General features: G+C 48.9%; 1 protein-coding gene across 4 annotated transcripts in view; it reads right to left on the bottom strand.

Annotated features, from left to right (window-relative positions):
- The window catches only part of LOC126520631 (uncharacterized), a 55,053-nt gene extending 39,852 nt beyond the window's left edge, over positions 1-15,201 (bottom strand). For 3 of the 4 annotated variants that reach the window (XR_008610265.1, XM_055065685.1, XM_050169428.2), the window contains exon 1: positions 15,111-15,201. The gene's annotated coding sequence lies outside the window, so the exon portion shown is untranslated. The remainder of the gene's footprint in view (positions 1-15,110) is intronic. The other variant, XM_055065686.1, reaches the window with a different exon arrangement.
- Positions 15,202-15,408: the final 207 nt, after the last annotated feature.

Genomic DNA, 15,408 nt, shown 5'->3' with positions numbered 1-15,408 from the left:
TTACAAACATGTAAGGCATGGATGTTTATGCACACTCTATCAGCTGTGAACACACAAGAACTGTTTGTACTTAAAATATTCAAAGATTCAGAGGAAGGGAACGGAATTCGCGGGCTTCATTGCGCAGTTTTGATTTACTGTTTTTTAATGTGTCGTCTTCTACTGTTTCCGCAAGAACAGGCTGATTGCCTGTTTCTGGCATGAGTTTTACATGACGGTGCAGGAGGGTGTGTTGTCCCTGTACCACTCTCGCACGCGAATAATTTACTTAATTTACTAACTGTGCACTTAATTAATGGTCACAACAGATGCTAGCACAAGAGCAGTAAGAATACATAGTCCGCAAAATATTCTATGTTTATTCGTTTCTGTGCAAGAAAAAAAAAATTATTCAGTGAAAAGGTGCAACTTAACTTCCATGAAGTATTCGAAAACAAATTAACGACGCTGTTTATTCATGCCACGGAGTTAATGCTATCGTAAAAAATTCATTACGATTCTTCATTAAGAACACAATAAAGCTGGCTTTTTCCTTGTTCGCATGAGGAGTGATGACGTCTGGTCACTTCAGCTTACACGTTTGCTCTGTCAAATTTAATGAGTAAGTGAGGTAAGATAACCACTCAAGATGCATCGGGAAATTCACGCTGGAAAACCGACAAGAAAATGCAACTGGTCGGTACCGCGTTCAGCACGACGTTGAAACTTTGGGTACTTTGCTGTCTTGTCATTTGCCCTTGCCGAAGTCGAAATTATGTATGCTGCTCCATGCGCGCGATTTTTGTATGCTAATGAACAAAAGCCCATGTCGTCTCGTGGGAATCGAACACCTTGCAGTAACGGCAACTCGCAAAGGTGTACGAAGCAAACGTGAAAATGCACTTCATTTGCTGTGCAGCGTGTCAATGAACGCATAGAAATGGGAGAATGGAATCTGCGGTACAAGTTTTTTATTCTCCTTTTGCGTACGTACCTAATTTGGCAATCCACGTCTCCGCGCATCGCACTTGTTGAACGAGACGTCATTTCCCAAAACGAACCGGCGAAATAGCTCTCCGCGCAATGTCGACGGAAAATCGCAGCGATCGCTGTGACGGTGCGACTCTGCGACCAACCGGCTAGGCACAGTCGAAAATCTGGGGGGCGGGGCGGCACTGCGACTGCGATTTTCGTCGCAAACGACAGAAATCGCACTTCTGGTGCGACTAAAATCACATCATGTGAAACAGGCTTTTGTCTTTCGGCTGAGGAGCTTGCGACTGGCCGCGCATCTCAATTCAGCCGCTGAGACCGCTGCACACCGTCCCCACTGCAGTGCTCGGCCTTCGTGAGCGAATGATCGCCCCAGGGCCCGAGCGTGGATTCACTCTGGGTGAGCTGAGCACTTATGAACCTCTTGTGTGGTTTCCACATTGTGCGGTTTTTCTCCTCGGACGTAGTACGGAACGTCCGCCGCTCTGGTTTTGTATTGTTTGTGTTTGTTTGCTGTTGTTGCCTTTGTTGGTATATGTGACTATAAGATGAATAAGCCCAAGTCCGAGACCCACTCTGTCGCCCTGACCAAAACCCGCCGTAGACGCAACTGACTGCGAACTGCGGGTTAGGAGTCACAGCTCTGACTGTTAGGACTGCTGCAAAAGTGCTAAAGCAGAGTGCTAAGCGAAGCGGCACGGACTGTCGCTCCGAAAGGTCAAGTGCGCAAGCGCGAACTTGTGTAATATCCGTATAACTTGGAGCAAATTAGAGCGGGTAGGGACAGTCAGACAAGTATTTAATTTCGAAGCTGGGTCAACAATGCAGCTTCACCTCCAGGCGTTGCACTCGTTAGTTTTCTGGTGCTTATAGCGTCCAGCGTTGGCAAGCGACGGCAAACGGCGGGCTTGCGGCGAGCGAGATCGACGGTCCCGCGGTGATGATGACGTGTCATGCACATTGGTGTGAGGGTAGACATCGGGCATGTCAGTCAGTAGAGAGCGCGACGATGTTCTACGGCAGTAGCCTTTAGGACGAGGATTCTGGGTGCTCCAGCTAGTCAGCGGCGTTCGACGGCTTCCGCAGTGCGGCGCAATATGCCCGACTCGATAACACGCAAAACATATTGGGCGATCATCCGACGTCCTCCAGTCAGCGGGATTGCGGTACGGCGAGTAAAAGGGCTGCTCCCTCGGTGCGACTGGTGGAATGGATGGTATGATTGGTGGAACACGCATGGTACAGACAGAGGACAGTCCCAAGTTAGCGACCCCCTGTCGAACCACGTCATGAATCAAGGAAATCATAAGCTGGTTGGCAGTCGAGACATCGGGCACAAGAGTTGCTGGTGACATCGCTTCTATTTCAGGACGAAGGATACGTGTCAAAATGTACGAAGCTGGCCATTGTAAAGACCGTGCTGCTTCTTCGCATGATGACGATGCGGCAATATTAAGGAGCCCTGTGAATTGCTGGGCGATACGTCGGGATTTTGCTTGTTCGAAATGCCGACACTCTTTCACAATGGCATCCACGGTAGCACAGTTCCTGTATACTAAGAGGTTGAATACGTCACTGGCGACACCTTTGATTACGTGCCCGATATTGTCCGCTTCGGACACGTTACCGTCATCTTTGCGGCAAAGCGCTAGAATAACCTGAATATACGAAATGTATTATTCGGTGTATGACTGCGCGCCCGAGCTAAGTTCTTCTTTAGCGGCTAGCTGACAACCCAAGGGCTTGCCGAACGGGTCGTTTAGTTTTTCTTAGCATAGGTCCTAGCTGGTGAAATCGTGCTCATGCGTCTCGTACCAGGCGCGTACATGAGTTTGGCTAATGTGTACTGTATCTTATATGTTACTGTTCTGCCCTTACAGAGCCTGCACCAAGCACATCTTGGTCATCACAGGTGCACCAATCTACGCCAACAGGAAGGTGCTGGAGTCGAATTTGCAAGGCTTTTATACCACGAATAGAGAAGCAGATTCAAAAATATTTCGATGACATATGAAGCGTACGGTGAACTGTGTCAAGACCATCATTCCAACAGCACGGATATTGGCCGAGTCATTCAGGTAGCTAAGCAAATACTTTCTAGAAATTCTTCGAGTTTTGATGCATCTGCAACCTCTGAACAAGCACGGACGACCCTGGCCAAAAGAGTTCCGTCAGTTTGCCCTTCCTTAACCCGCTTCCTGACCATGTCAAATTCCATTTGTAGCAAGTATAAATTTTTGTATACGAATGCAAGCTTTTTCATTGCCCATTCTGGTAAGAAATCATTCTTCCTCTTCATCCAAACGTAAAGGTCAACCGATTCTTCGCTCATACTTAATACTAATCACTGTCTAGTAGCATGATATATCTCTAGCAGTATATTCTAGTGTACGCTGCCATGTGCAATTCCTCTCCTTAAACAGCTCATGCGGCATCGGCGTGTGTGTTGCATTAACCAATGAACAGTGTGCCAACAGTGTGCCAATGAACAGTGTGTGATTTGCCTTTTCCTAATGTATTTGGCCTTCAGTGCTTGCAGAGCAGAGTGGCTTCTTTCTTGAATGCAAGCTTTCTCATTCCCATATTTGATTCCCGGTGTCGTTGAGGGTAGCTCCTCTTTCTCGATAGCCTGGGTCTTTGCGCAAGCTACACTGAACCGATTGATTGCAGAACATGCTTTCACTGCTCCACTTCGTCGTGGTTGCCATGTTACGTTTCTTAGATGTGGGGACCTGGTAAGTTGCATTGGGAAGCGGTCTCTCGATGTAAGCACCTGCTCCTCCAGAACGCACAGCGACATAGACTCCCAATACACACGCAGCGTAACTAGTGCTCCCCATTCGTTATTTCTTGCTGCAACCATGGGCAAATTGTGCTTGTGGCCTTCCTTGACCGCGATTTGGCATGAACGGAGACCAGCATCCGTGCTTACACGGTCGGAAGTGTATGAAGCTGACAGCCACATGGTTGGAAAGGCCCTCAAAAGTGGCTGCTAAAGGTGATGTCAACAAAACTGACCATGTCCATATTGAGACAAAGTGGGGTACCAAGTGGGAGCCACTCATTTGCGGCCCCCGAAAGAAAAGAAACGTGCACGTTAGAAAGGAGGTGATGCTAAAATGCCTCGTAGTCCATGTCTTTATGTTTGCTGCGGCAACAAATGCCTTAGTGACCTGATAGCTTCGCAATGCAAGTTGCTCATCTTCGATGGCGACTGTCAGTGCGAACAAGTGAGACACTCTGTCCAATCTGTTTGCACTACTGGGTGTCGCTCGTTACCAGAACACCACGTGCGACGAAGGCAAGCAATATGGCCGTAGGTGGACGGCTGAATGTGCCGTAAGCGACCCGCGTAAGTTGATGCTCACTGTTGCCATGCCAATCTTAGCGAATGTATAGAGTTTAGTCTGAACCTTATGTAAGTGGTATGCCTAAGTGATTGATTGCAGAGCCTCGTTTCAAATCTCAATTTGCAAGGACCCTGATAGGTGCTGCCCGTTCCGACCTTTCCAGCCGGGGGCAATTTGTGCTTGTGGCCTTTCTCAGCAACGATTTGGCATGAACGGAGACTAGCATACGTTCTTACATGGTCCAACGTCTATGAAGTTGATAGCCACATGGGTGGAAAAGCACGCAAAATTGGTTGCTGAAGGTGATGCCCACGAAACCGACTTGTCTATAATGAGGCCAAGTGGGGCACCAAGTGGGAGAGACACATTAGCGGCCCCCGAAAGAAAGGAAACGTGCAGGTTGGAAAGGAGTTAACGGTAAATTGTCAGGTAGTCCATGTGGCTGTGTTGGCTGGAGCAGCACATTCCTGTGTCACCCGATTGCTTCGCAATGGAAGTTGCTCATCTTCGACGGCGACTGTCGGCGCAAACAGGTAAGGCACTGTTCAATCTGCTTGAGCTGCTGGTTATTGCTCGTTACCAGACCGACATGTGCGACGACGAAGGTGACCCATTTGCGAGCTCGCGTTAATAATTCCAGCGTATCTAAAAGATGCAAATTTTATTTCTGCTCATGTACGAGAAGGTGCACTGCTTGTCTTCTGCCCATAAAGTCGCACGTTCTGTTCACTCACTTGTAGCTTGTTTGTGTGGGCGTCCGTAGAGGCTCTCTGTTCTCCTGGCAATTAGAACGCGCCAGCGCGGCAGTCAACGTAATGAGACATGCCGCAACGCCAGCGGAGTGAGCCCGACGCGTATCAGCGCACGCTACAGGTACAAAGCAGCCATATTAGATTTTTTTCTAAAGACACTTCATTCCCGCTTCCCTTTTGAGCAGTGCCATCTGTCGTACACTGACGTAAGTCCCATGCGCTTCCGCTGCTTATTCTCGTAGGAGTGCGAAAGGTACAGCTTCCCTTCTCTAAAGCTGGTGCTGTATTCCATGATACCGCGCCCGCACGGCCGTGTCATGAGCAGCAGCCACCGGGGAAGAACGCTCCATCCCTAGGCTCATCCTCGTGCTTCGCGCGCGACAAGAGAGGACAGCGGTTCAGACCCAACGCGTGCGACAGGAGAGGACAACGCTTCTGGCCCGACTTCTTCGCTCGTACACGGGAGATTGAGCCGCGTTCTCCGGTTCATCCTCGCACGCTTTCACTCGCGCATACAGCATATGACACGCGGAGCAGATTTTATCGCCCTTGAATTTCATATGGAACTTCACGGCGACACCAACGGCAGAAATGCGCCTTAAGTGTTCATACAATTGCTATCACAATAATAACATAATTACGTGAAATGACAATTTGGTTGTCTTCTTTTCCTAGCACTAAGGCAGGCTGACGAGTAAGGTACTACATGAGGAAATCTTACAGCCTGGCCGCAGCAAACGAGTGGGAGTTTTCGGATTACAACAGCAGTTTCCCTGACCCGTGTATTTTTTCCGCGTCGATAGCCGACGCACCCAACCACGACCCTCTACTTAGCCAGACACGAAACGCAAGCTGTTTTTACCACATCGCATGACGGTGGCCACGGATTAGAGCAATACGGCCGCAGTCTTCCAGGAACCATCCGAAACAACGACTCCCGTGGTGGAGGACGCCAAGCACCACAAAAACAACCACGACCTGTGCGTCGATGATTTCTTGTTGCCGCAACTGCTGTCGCGCTGAATGAGGTTACGTTCAAAGGCGCCCGTGGCGGACTACGTCAACAAGATAAATGGGCTGCTCCAGGACACGTCTACCTATGCCAAACTGGCTAGGGATCCAAGGAAGAAGGTGGAATCGGAGCTCCAGAAGCATGCTTACTGAAGTTTTCAAGTTTGCCCCCCCCCCCCCCGAAAAAAAATAATCTCTACTACAGGTTTCTCTGCCACAGCGGATCGGCTCCCGCTATCTAGGGACTGCCGAAAATTTACAAGCCCGATGTTCCGGTCCGACCAATCGTGGACTACACACGCTCGCCGCTGTACGAGCTATCCGGCTACCTGCACCGTATTCCTAGGCCGCTTGCAGGACTCACGCCCACTTTTGTCAAAGACTTCGCTGATTTCATTGAGCAAATAAGAAGCGCCTGCATTGACGATGACAAAGTCATGACCTTCTTTGACGTAAAGTCAATGTTTACATGCGTGCGTATTGACTATGCGATCGCGTGCTGCACGAAACTTCTCGAGGCTGACTCTTCTTTGTCTGAATACGTGCCATTCGAAACTCACGACATTCGCCTTCTTCTAAAATGTTGCCTTTAGCATACCTACTTCCTCTTTAACAAGAAGTATTACAAGCAAGTGTTCGGCACAGCGATGGAAGCCTCTGTGTCCGTCGTTTGAGCCAACATTGCTCTGGAGGCTCTTGAAAGTGCTGCCTTAGCGTCATTCGGGACGCGACCAAAGCTCTTTCTAAGATACATGGACGACTGCTTCTGCATTATCCCTCGCCGGCGCGCAACACATTTCCTCGAGCACCTAAATTCCTTCAAGTCGAGTATACAGTTCACGGTTAAAGGGGAAACCAATAGGCGAATTCCCTTCCTGGATGTCCTCGTAGAGAGGACTTCAAGCGGCTTGAGGAGTAGTGTGTACAGAAAGCTAACGCACACGGGAAAGTACCTGAGCTTCGACTCGGCGCACCCAATTGGGCAAAAGCAATCCGTTGCAGGAGATCTCATCTCCCGGGCATTTCGCGTCTGCTCCTGCCCCACGAAACGTAGGCAAGAGCTACAGGGTGTGTAAAGGGACCTCTTATAGAATGGTTACCCTCTACAGCTGCTCAGAACGCAGGAGCGCAAATCAGCGAAGCCTCGCCGTGAAATGCCTTAAGAAACTGTGAAGCGCGCGGCGGTACCCTACACAGTGGGAACAAGCGAAGCCCTTGCACGAATTTTTAAGGGCTACGGTGAACAAATTGCCCACGTGCCTTCCTGAAAACTTCGCCAACCGCTGGTTTCGAAAAAGACCCTTTCAAACACACGGGCTATTCGGTTGTGATCTACAAGATACCATGGAAGGAGTGTGACGTGTCGTGCATCGGCGAGAGCGGAAATATTAAACGGCGCTTGAAACAACACATGAATGGCGTCACCAAGGACCACACAAGCGCGAACACCCTGGCAGAACATCAAGAACTAACCGGACAGATCATTGACCGGGACTCGGTAGCCATCGTCGCAAAAGAGAAACACTTATCTACCCGCTTGCTTTTAGAATCATTTTACATTCAATCAACTAGACACATGATAAACAGGACGCGGGGTAATCATTACGAGATATACACCCGCACGCTCCGCTACCTTACCCATAAATAGCCGCGAGCCCATGCTTATATCTTCATTGTGATCAAGGGGATCCGTACGGGGCCCGCAACGCCTGTTCATTATTTTTCATTTATTCTTGGCGAGTGCACGTTTTCTTGGCACCAATGTTTCCTCGCCAGACGAGTTTTCGTCGCCCACTTGACTACGACAATGCCGCTTCAGTCGTGTGTGTACTCCACGCACGCTACATTTGTTGCCCAGTTTCTTGATTCTATGCCAACAGTAGAGCCTACCATGCACGTTTTCTTGGCACCAATATGTTTCCTCGCCAGACGAGTTTTCGTCGCACACTTGACTACGACAATGCCGCTTCAGTCGTGTGCGTACTCCACGCACGCTACATTTGTTGCCCAGTTTCTCGATTCTATGCCAACAGTAGAGCCTACCATGCACGTTTTCTTGGCACCAATATGTTTCCTCGCCAGACGAGTTTTCGTCGCACACTTGACTACGACAATCCCGCTTCAGTCGTGTGCGTACTCCACGCACGCTACATTTGTTGCCCAGCTTCTCGATTCTATGCCAACAGTAGAGTCTACCATGCACGTTTTCTTGGCACCAATATGTTTCCTCGCCAGACGAGTTTTCGTCGCACACTTCACTACGACAATCCCGCTTCAGTCGTGTGCGTACTCCACGCACGCTACATTTGTTGCCCAGTTTCTCGATTCTGTGCCAACAGTAGAGCCTACCATGCACGTTTTCTTGGCACCAATATGTTTCCTCGCCAAACGAGTTTTCGTCGCACACTTGACTACGACAATGCCGCTTCAGTCGTGTGCGTACTCCACGCACGCTACATTTGTTGCCCAGTTTCTCGATTCTATGCCAACAGTAGAGCCTACCATGCACGTTTTCTTGGCACCAATATGTTTCCTCGCCAGACGAGTTTTCGTCGCACACTTGACTACGACAATGCCGCTTCAGTCATGTGCGTACTCCACGCACGCTACATTTGTTGCCCAGTTTCTCGATTCTATGCCAACAGTAGAGCCTACCATGCACGTTTTCTTGGCACCAATATGTTTCCTCGCCAGACGAGTTTTCGTCGCACACTTGACTACGACAATCCCGCTTCAGTCGTGTGCGTACTCCACGCACGCTACATTTGTTGCCCAGCTTCTCGATTCTATGCCAACAGTAGAGCCTACCATGCACGTTTTCTTGGCACCAATATGTTTCCTCGCCAGACGAGTTCTCGTCGCACACTTGACTACGACAATGCCGCTTCAGTCGTGTGCGTACTCCACGCACGCTACATTTGTTGCCCAGTTTCTCGATTCTATGCCAACAGTAGAGCCTACCATGCACGTTTTCTTGGCACCAATATGTTTCCTCGCCAGACGAGTTTTCGTCGCACACTTGACTACGACAATCCCGCTTCAGTCATGTGCGTACTCCACGCACGCTACATTTGTTGCCCAGTTTCTCGATTCTATGCCAACAGTAGAGCCTACCATGCACGTTTTCTTGGCACCAATATGTTTCCTCGCCAGACGAGTTTTCGTCGCACACTTCACTACGACAATCCCGCTTCAGTCGTGTGCGTACTCCACGCACGCTACATTTGTTGCCCAGCTTCTCGATTCTATGCCAACAGTAGAGCCTACCATGCACGTTTTCTTGGCACCAATATGTTTCCTCGCCAGACGAGTTTTCGTCGCACACTTCACTACGACAATCCCGCTTCAGTCGTGTGCGTACTCCACGCACGCTACATTTGTTGCCCAGCTTCTCGATTCTATGCCAACAGTAGAGCCTACCATGCACGTTTTCTTGGCACCAATATGTTTCCTCGCCAGACGAGTTTTCGTCGCACACTTCACTACGACAATCCCGCTTCAGTCGTGTGCGTACTCCACGCACGCTACATTTGTTGCCCAGTTTCTTGATTCTATGCCAACAGTAGAGCCTACCATGCATGCACGTTTTCTTGGCACCAGTATGTTTCCTCGCCAGACGAGTTTTCGTCGCACACTTGACTACGACAATGCCGCTTCAGTCGTGTGCGTACTCCACGCACGCTACATTTGTTGCCCAGTTTCTCGATTCTATGCCAACAGTAGAGCCTACCGGCAATATAACGATAGCGCGGCCTATGCAGACTCGGAGATCAGAGGTGCCCTAAAAACTAAGGAATGACCTCGAGCGCGGAGGCATGTCGCGATGCCTCTGTAGAACGTTGGCTCTCACGAAACACAAGTCGCTGTTCACGAAGCCTATCTTCTATTTAGCCTTGCCTGCTCAGTGAACCGCTGCCCCTTTCACACGCACACGGCCTCGGCGAGCTGCAGGCACCACCGCAATGTTTTTCTGCTTCACACTTTCTCTTGTAATCCAAGGTGATTCACAGAGGTGGCACGCGTGCGGCCACGCCCCGAGGGCTGCCGCTGAATCAACAGCGAGATCGCCTTGATATCTTCACGCTTTGCTGGCGTTTGCAGACGACAGCTGCGCCTTTCCCTTTTGTTTGCGGCGATTCCTGCCGGGCTCGCTCGAATCTAAGTTGCGGCGACGCGACTCCGCAGAGCACTACTACGAGAACTGCTTAAAAGGAAATGCTCCTCAAAGATATATCTTCATTATTAATATAAATAATTTGATAGAATTTATGAACAACATTGAGTTGCAGTAAAACTTCATTTGGGCCTAGTTGGTACATAATTGATGATAGCATTGAGTTGATGCCTTGATCTGGGATCGTGATCTAAAATACCGTGTATCATGTTTAGTTATGTTTCTCTGCCCCTTGAAAGTGGGAAATGTAGAGTCTCTTGTGCAATGCTTGAGCTTCACAACATCTCAAGGAGAGCCTTATAAAGTATCCTGTATTGTTGCTTATGAATAACTGATCAAATATAGGTCAACATTTACTTTCTATTAGTTTTATTTTGTACAGAAAACACTTTCCTCTTTAAGAAAAACATTTATGACATGCATTGATGACTGGTTTGCGAAAATTCACACGGCCCTAATTGCTGCGAATTAAAATAAAGCTTAGACACTTGCGCTCTACACATCCTAGCGCATGCGCATGCAAAGAAAGCCGCCGATGTACAATGCGATGTTCCATTCAAGTGTTTCTAGTTCGTCAATGAATAAAATTTCGGAGTCATTGATGACATCGGCCTCCACTTCTCTGCGCTATTATTTACCATTTGACGGCATGTCGGCGAGGTCCCGCCTAGTGCTCACGAGCCATTGCAGCTTTCTCTTGGGCTCTGTCGGAAAACGGTTTCCAACCATTCCTGGAATTGTTCGTACACATGCACATGCAGTCATCTCACTGAAAAAGGGAGCGACCAAGCAGCCGCAGCTCCTTCCTCGCACCTGTCGCCTCGAGAAGTGAGATCCGCAATGGCGGCGGTCGTAGGTTAAAACCGGTCGCGGCGGCGAGTACCCTTTCAAAAAATGTCCTCACCCTGCACGCAGCACCGGCGCCTTGCAGCGGTGAAGCGAAGTGCTGCGTCATGACACTAGCGAGCGCCTAGAGTGAGCGCTTCCCTGTACTCAGCGCAGCAGAGGCTCCAACGCCTGGGGTTGGAGCCTCTGGGCTAGACAGGGCTATTAACAACGAAATTGGGCTACTTTTTATACGCGTTGGCGTCGAATATTCCAAGTTCGCTACATGGCTATATTTGGGCTATTTTTGTCTTAAGGACTTCCGAGTCTCGAGGACGCGTCAATACTCAGGAAATTCGGGAACGCCGTTTTCTGAAAATCCACCCAAAGCTCATTTCTGCTAAAAAATGCTGTGCTTTAAGGTAACACCGGCGCTGGAAGGATGGCGTAAAATCATGGCTGCCATGCTTACACGTCATTTTAGCGCTAAACTCTCTTAGCTTTCTTTTTCTTTTTTTTTTTGTTGTTTCGGCGCCATCTGCTGCCGGTTCATTCGTGATTCAGTAATAGAAACGGTGGGGCTGACAGCTGTCGAGTACGTGTTCTGTACCGGCTGCAATACAGCCTACTATTATGTAGGCCTACACAGCAGCTTAAGTATTTACACGCATGTCATGGCGAATCATTTTCGCACGTGGTCTTTCAATGTTTATCACGAATTCCTCGAAGCCTATTCCTTGGTTTTCCTACAAATCACCGCGTTATTTATTTGCTCAGTAACGTTACCAAAAAAGCCGTTAGTTGCTCCAAACGAGAAACGCGACGGTTCGAGTGTTTATGTTCATGATCAGCGGAGCGCAGTATTCTCGACTGCCGATCAAAACGAAATACTCTGCTCTAGTATCACCAAGCATCGTCAAGCATCAGGAACGCAAAAATAGTGCGGGAAATCCAATGTACCCCTGATGTCTGAGCTTACTTTGTCCCTACCTGCGCTGTCTCTTTCGAAGACAGCCATCGAACGCGTCTTCAGCCAGGTTTCTTTGAGAAAGAATGGTTGGACAAACCGCATGCCTAATTAGACACTGCAAGCTCTCCTTCACGTTAAGTTTGGTCTGGCAGAGAGTGGGGACTCGTGTAAAGATTTTAGGCTAGGTGAAGTTTCTGTTGCATTTCAACTGCAGTTCTATATGGTCCAAGTGGCACTGGAAATTAATTCATATAGAGCTAGATTGTATACTTCATCCATATGCGTAAATCCCTATTGTGAGAAGTAACAACTGGGACTCTACGCAGTGTTTGTTTTTTCGTTCTTTGTTTTAGTCAAGCAGCTACGTATTACGTGAAACTTGCGATTGTATCATTGTACTTCTTGAGCGTTGCATATTATTATAATGATAGACTCCGTAAATATATGAAAAACGATGTTCGTCCACAGTGAAGATGGCAAGGCAGTTGCTCACCAAAGGTCGCTGAGTGATTGCCTTGCCAACGTCAAGGTGATAACTCGTCGGTTTTCATACCGTACTCCTGCGACATTTCTTTCCCTTTAAATTTTGCGTAATTGCGATTACCGCTTACTTTTTATATGCACGTACTTTATCATCATTCTAATTCTTCTTTGTTTGTCTTATTGGTCCTCATTAAATTGTACTTTGCTCGCGCGTATTTTCCAGCTGTGATGAGAAAAAAAAAGGCATTCAATTTACTGAATAGGTGCGTGTTGTACTTTTATGGCGAAATTTTATCATTTTTGCAGACATCTCAGTGGCGGATGGGCAGACTTCTTGCCGGTTTGTAAAGATATATAAGTATTGTTTTACTGACTTCCTGTTCTGATGTATAGTGCTTGGATTTGTTAGACAAAGGCGTTTACTTTGTACTTAACTTCATGACAGCCGTGCGCGGGGGGGGGGGGGGGGGGAGGTGACCTATATAATTTGAGTTTTTGTGTTTCTTAGTAGAATTGCAGTTCCTTATTATTCTTTCAAGTCGCACTATTTTTTTCAAGGTACACAGCCCTCCCTCTGTAATTTGGCAACACACGCATTCGTACCTGCATTCACATAAATTTAATTCACGTATTCATATGGCACGAATCTTACCAGCGAATACCTGCATTGGCCAATTCAACTCTTTTCGCTAATAATACCACCTGGATTATTGCCAGCGCCGTAATGTAGGCGGCAATAAAAACTATAAATTTTAATTCACCTATTATTTCATGGGCCAGCCGCTCATTCGTTTGTACCCACTCAAAGGTGAATTGGAGTCCCAGCTGCCGCTTCTTCGCGAGAGGAAATGCGAGATGGTTTCAGGTTTTCTCCAGAGTCCCGTGTGCCTCCAAGCATGCAGCATTTGCTAACTCCGCGTCGGGCTGCTCTCGAGTAAATTGCAACAGAAAGAAAGAGGGCGGGAAAGAAATAACACGCTGATCTTTTAAGTCGAGCTTAGCAAAGGCAGCCCTAATTTAACGCCCTGAGCTCGGGCCGCCTCTTGGGTGCACGAGCGTGAACTCCTCGAGCTTGGAGCTGGCGATATGTTATCCGCCTGTTATGGAAAATGTCTCGTGCACAGCGAGGCGCCAACTGAAGTTAACGCAGAATGTGGCTCCGCAAATACGAATAACGTCATGAGTAAATCGGAAAAGAAATCCTTCGGTTTATTGTAACAATAAATGGTGTCCAAATCCCCGTCTCAGTGGCAGCTCTCAGCAGATTTCTTTATGCAGAGGCGAGCGTTGTGCTGGTTGTATGCGGCGGACGTAATTTTGGAGTAGCAAATACGCGGTGAGATTTCGACACCATCTACAAGACACCTGCAGAATATCATCAAACGTTTTGGCTATGTTTCTGCCCACCTTTCGCTCACAAAAAGTTGGGTCTGGCTATTTCTGGGCTACATTTTGAGATCATTTGGCTATTTTTCACTGAGGCCATCTGGCAACCCTGCCAGTGGTGTAGGCGGTGTAAGCCTTCTGCTGAGGTGATGACACAGTTTCCGCACATGGTTTGCCTTTCGCGCGGGATTAGCCTGTGACGCCTCGTCGCCTACGGAATGCAGCTTCAACGCGCATCAGCAGTGCTTACACGCCGCCTACTGCTTCGCTTGCGATGGCACCAACTGCTGCGCTCAGCGGCGCATCTCGCTGCATGCCAGCGAGAACGCGCGTTTGCGGCGCACGCTGCGGACTCGCAAGCTGAGCGCGTCGCAACTCAACTGGCTGCCCAAGACACTGCGGGCCACAATGCTGGCAATGTCGCAGAAGCGACTCGGTCGCAGGACGCCGCGCGTCAAGCAAAACACCGTCGCCGACCAGCAAATCGTGCGCCTTTAAGCGGACCGTGAGTTTACGAAGCAGTTTACTAATAACCCGCTCAGTTTTGCTTGTGCGTTTTGCGAACGCCTGTGGTTTATGGCGAATTTGCCAAGTGCTCCGGCGCGTGCCATGAACAGCTTCTGTGGAGACGCGTTTATCTTTCGTGTTCAACCGATTCCTATGTAAGACGCCTCAACCATATTTTTCGTGTACATCTCCTTAGTCTTCTTTTTCTTCCTCAAGTCTTCTCTATGTACCTTGTACCACTACCTATGCAACTGCCACATGGCGTGCCACCTGGTGTAATAATATGCAACAGCCATGCAAAGTATCGTTGGCACGCGGCGCGTACGTCACACCGCGTGTCTCCTCGCGCGCGTCTTTCCGCTGCAGGCTTGCAAGCGTTGCCGTGGTTCAGTGGTAGAGCAGCTGACTCCCTCCCAGCGTGTCCGGGTTTGATGTCGGCGTCAACTAGCTCTTTTCTTTTTCTCATTCCCGGCTACAGCGGCGACGGACACCGGCTGCTGCGGCGGATAACATGGCCAACCGAGGCAGCTGTTCGAATGTATCCATAACAGTCTCGCTGTAAAACACATCTCGAAGCGCCATCGCCAAAGCGGTGCAACGAAGAACACATGTACGCGCTGAAATGTATATGATTGGTGCCATTTACATTTCAGCGAAAGCCATAAGCGCAGGACACTCACCTATGTCGCCGCATTCGAAAAGAACTCCTCGTCCTGACCTGTCAGAAGATGTTGGATCTCTCTGTACTCTGCATGCCAGACACGAGTTCTCGTGAGAGAGCGATCTCCAGAAGAGGTTGCAGTACTTGTGTACAAAAAAGAAAAACAGACAATGCTCATGTTGCGCATCCACTGCGTCGCCTCACACATCCGGCCTGCCTAATCTGGCCGCTTTTGTTTTCCCCTCGTTAGACTGCTGGCTGGCGCTGCGGCTTCCGTTCGAGGACGAGACATGGCAGGAAATCCGCTACGCTGTGCT

The sequence above is a fragment of the Dermacentor andersoni genome, chromosome 3 (genome assembly GCF_023375885.2).
Source record: "Dermacentor andersoni chromosome 3, qqDerAnde1_hic_scaffold, whole genome shotgun sequence".
Classification (NCBI taxonomy): domain Eukaryota; kingdom Metazoa; phylum Arthropoda; class Arachnida; order Ixodida; family Ixodidae; genus Dermacentor; species Dermacentor andersoni.
This window is presented reverse-complemented; position numbering and strand designations above follow the sequence as displayed.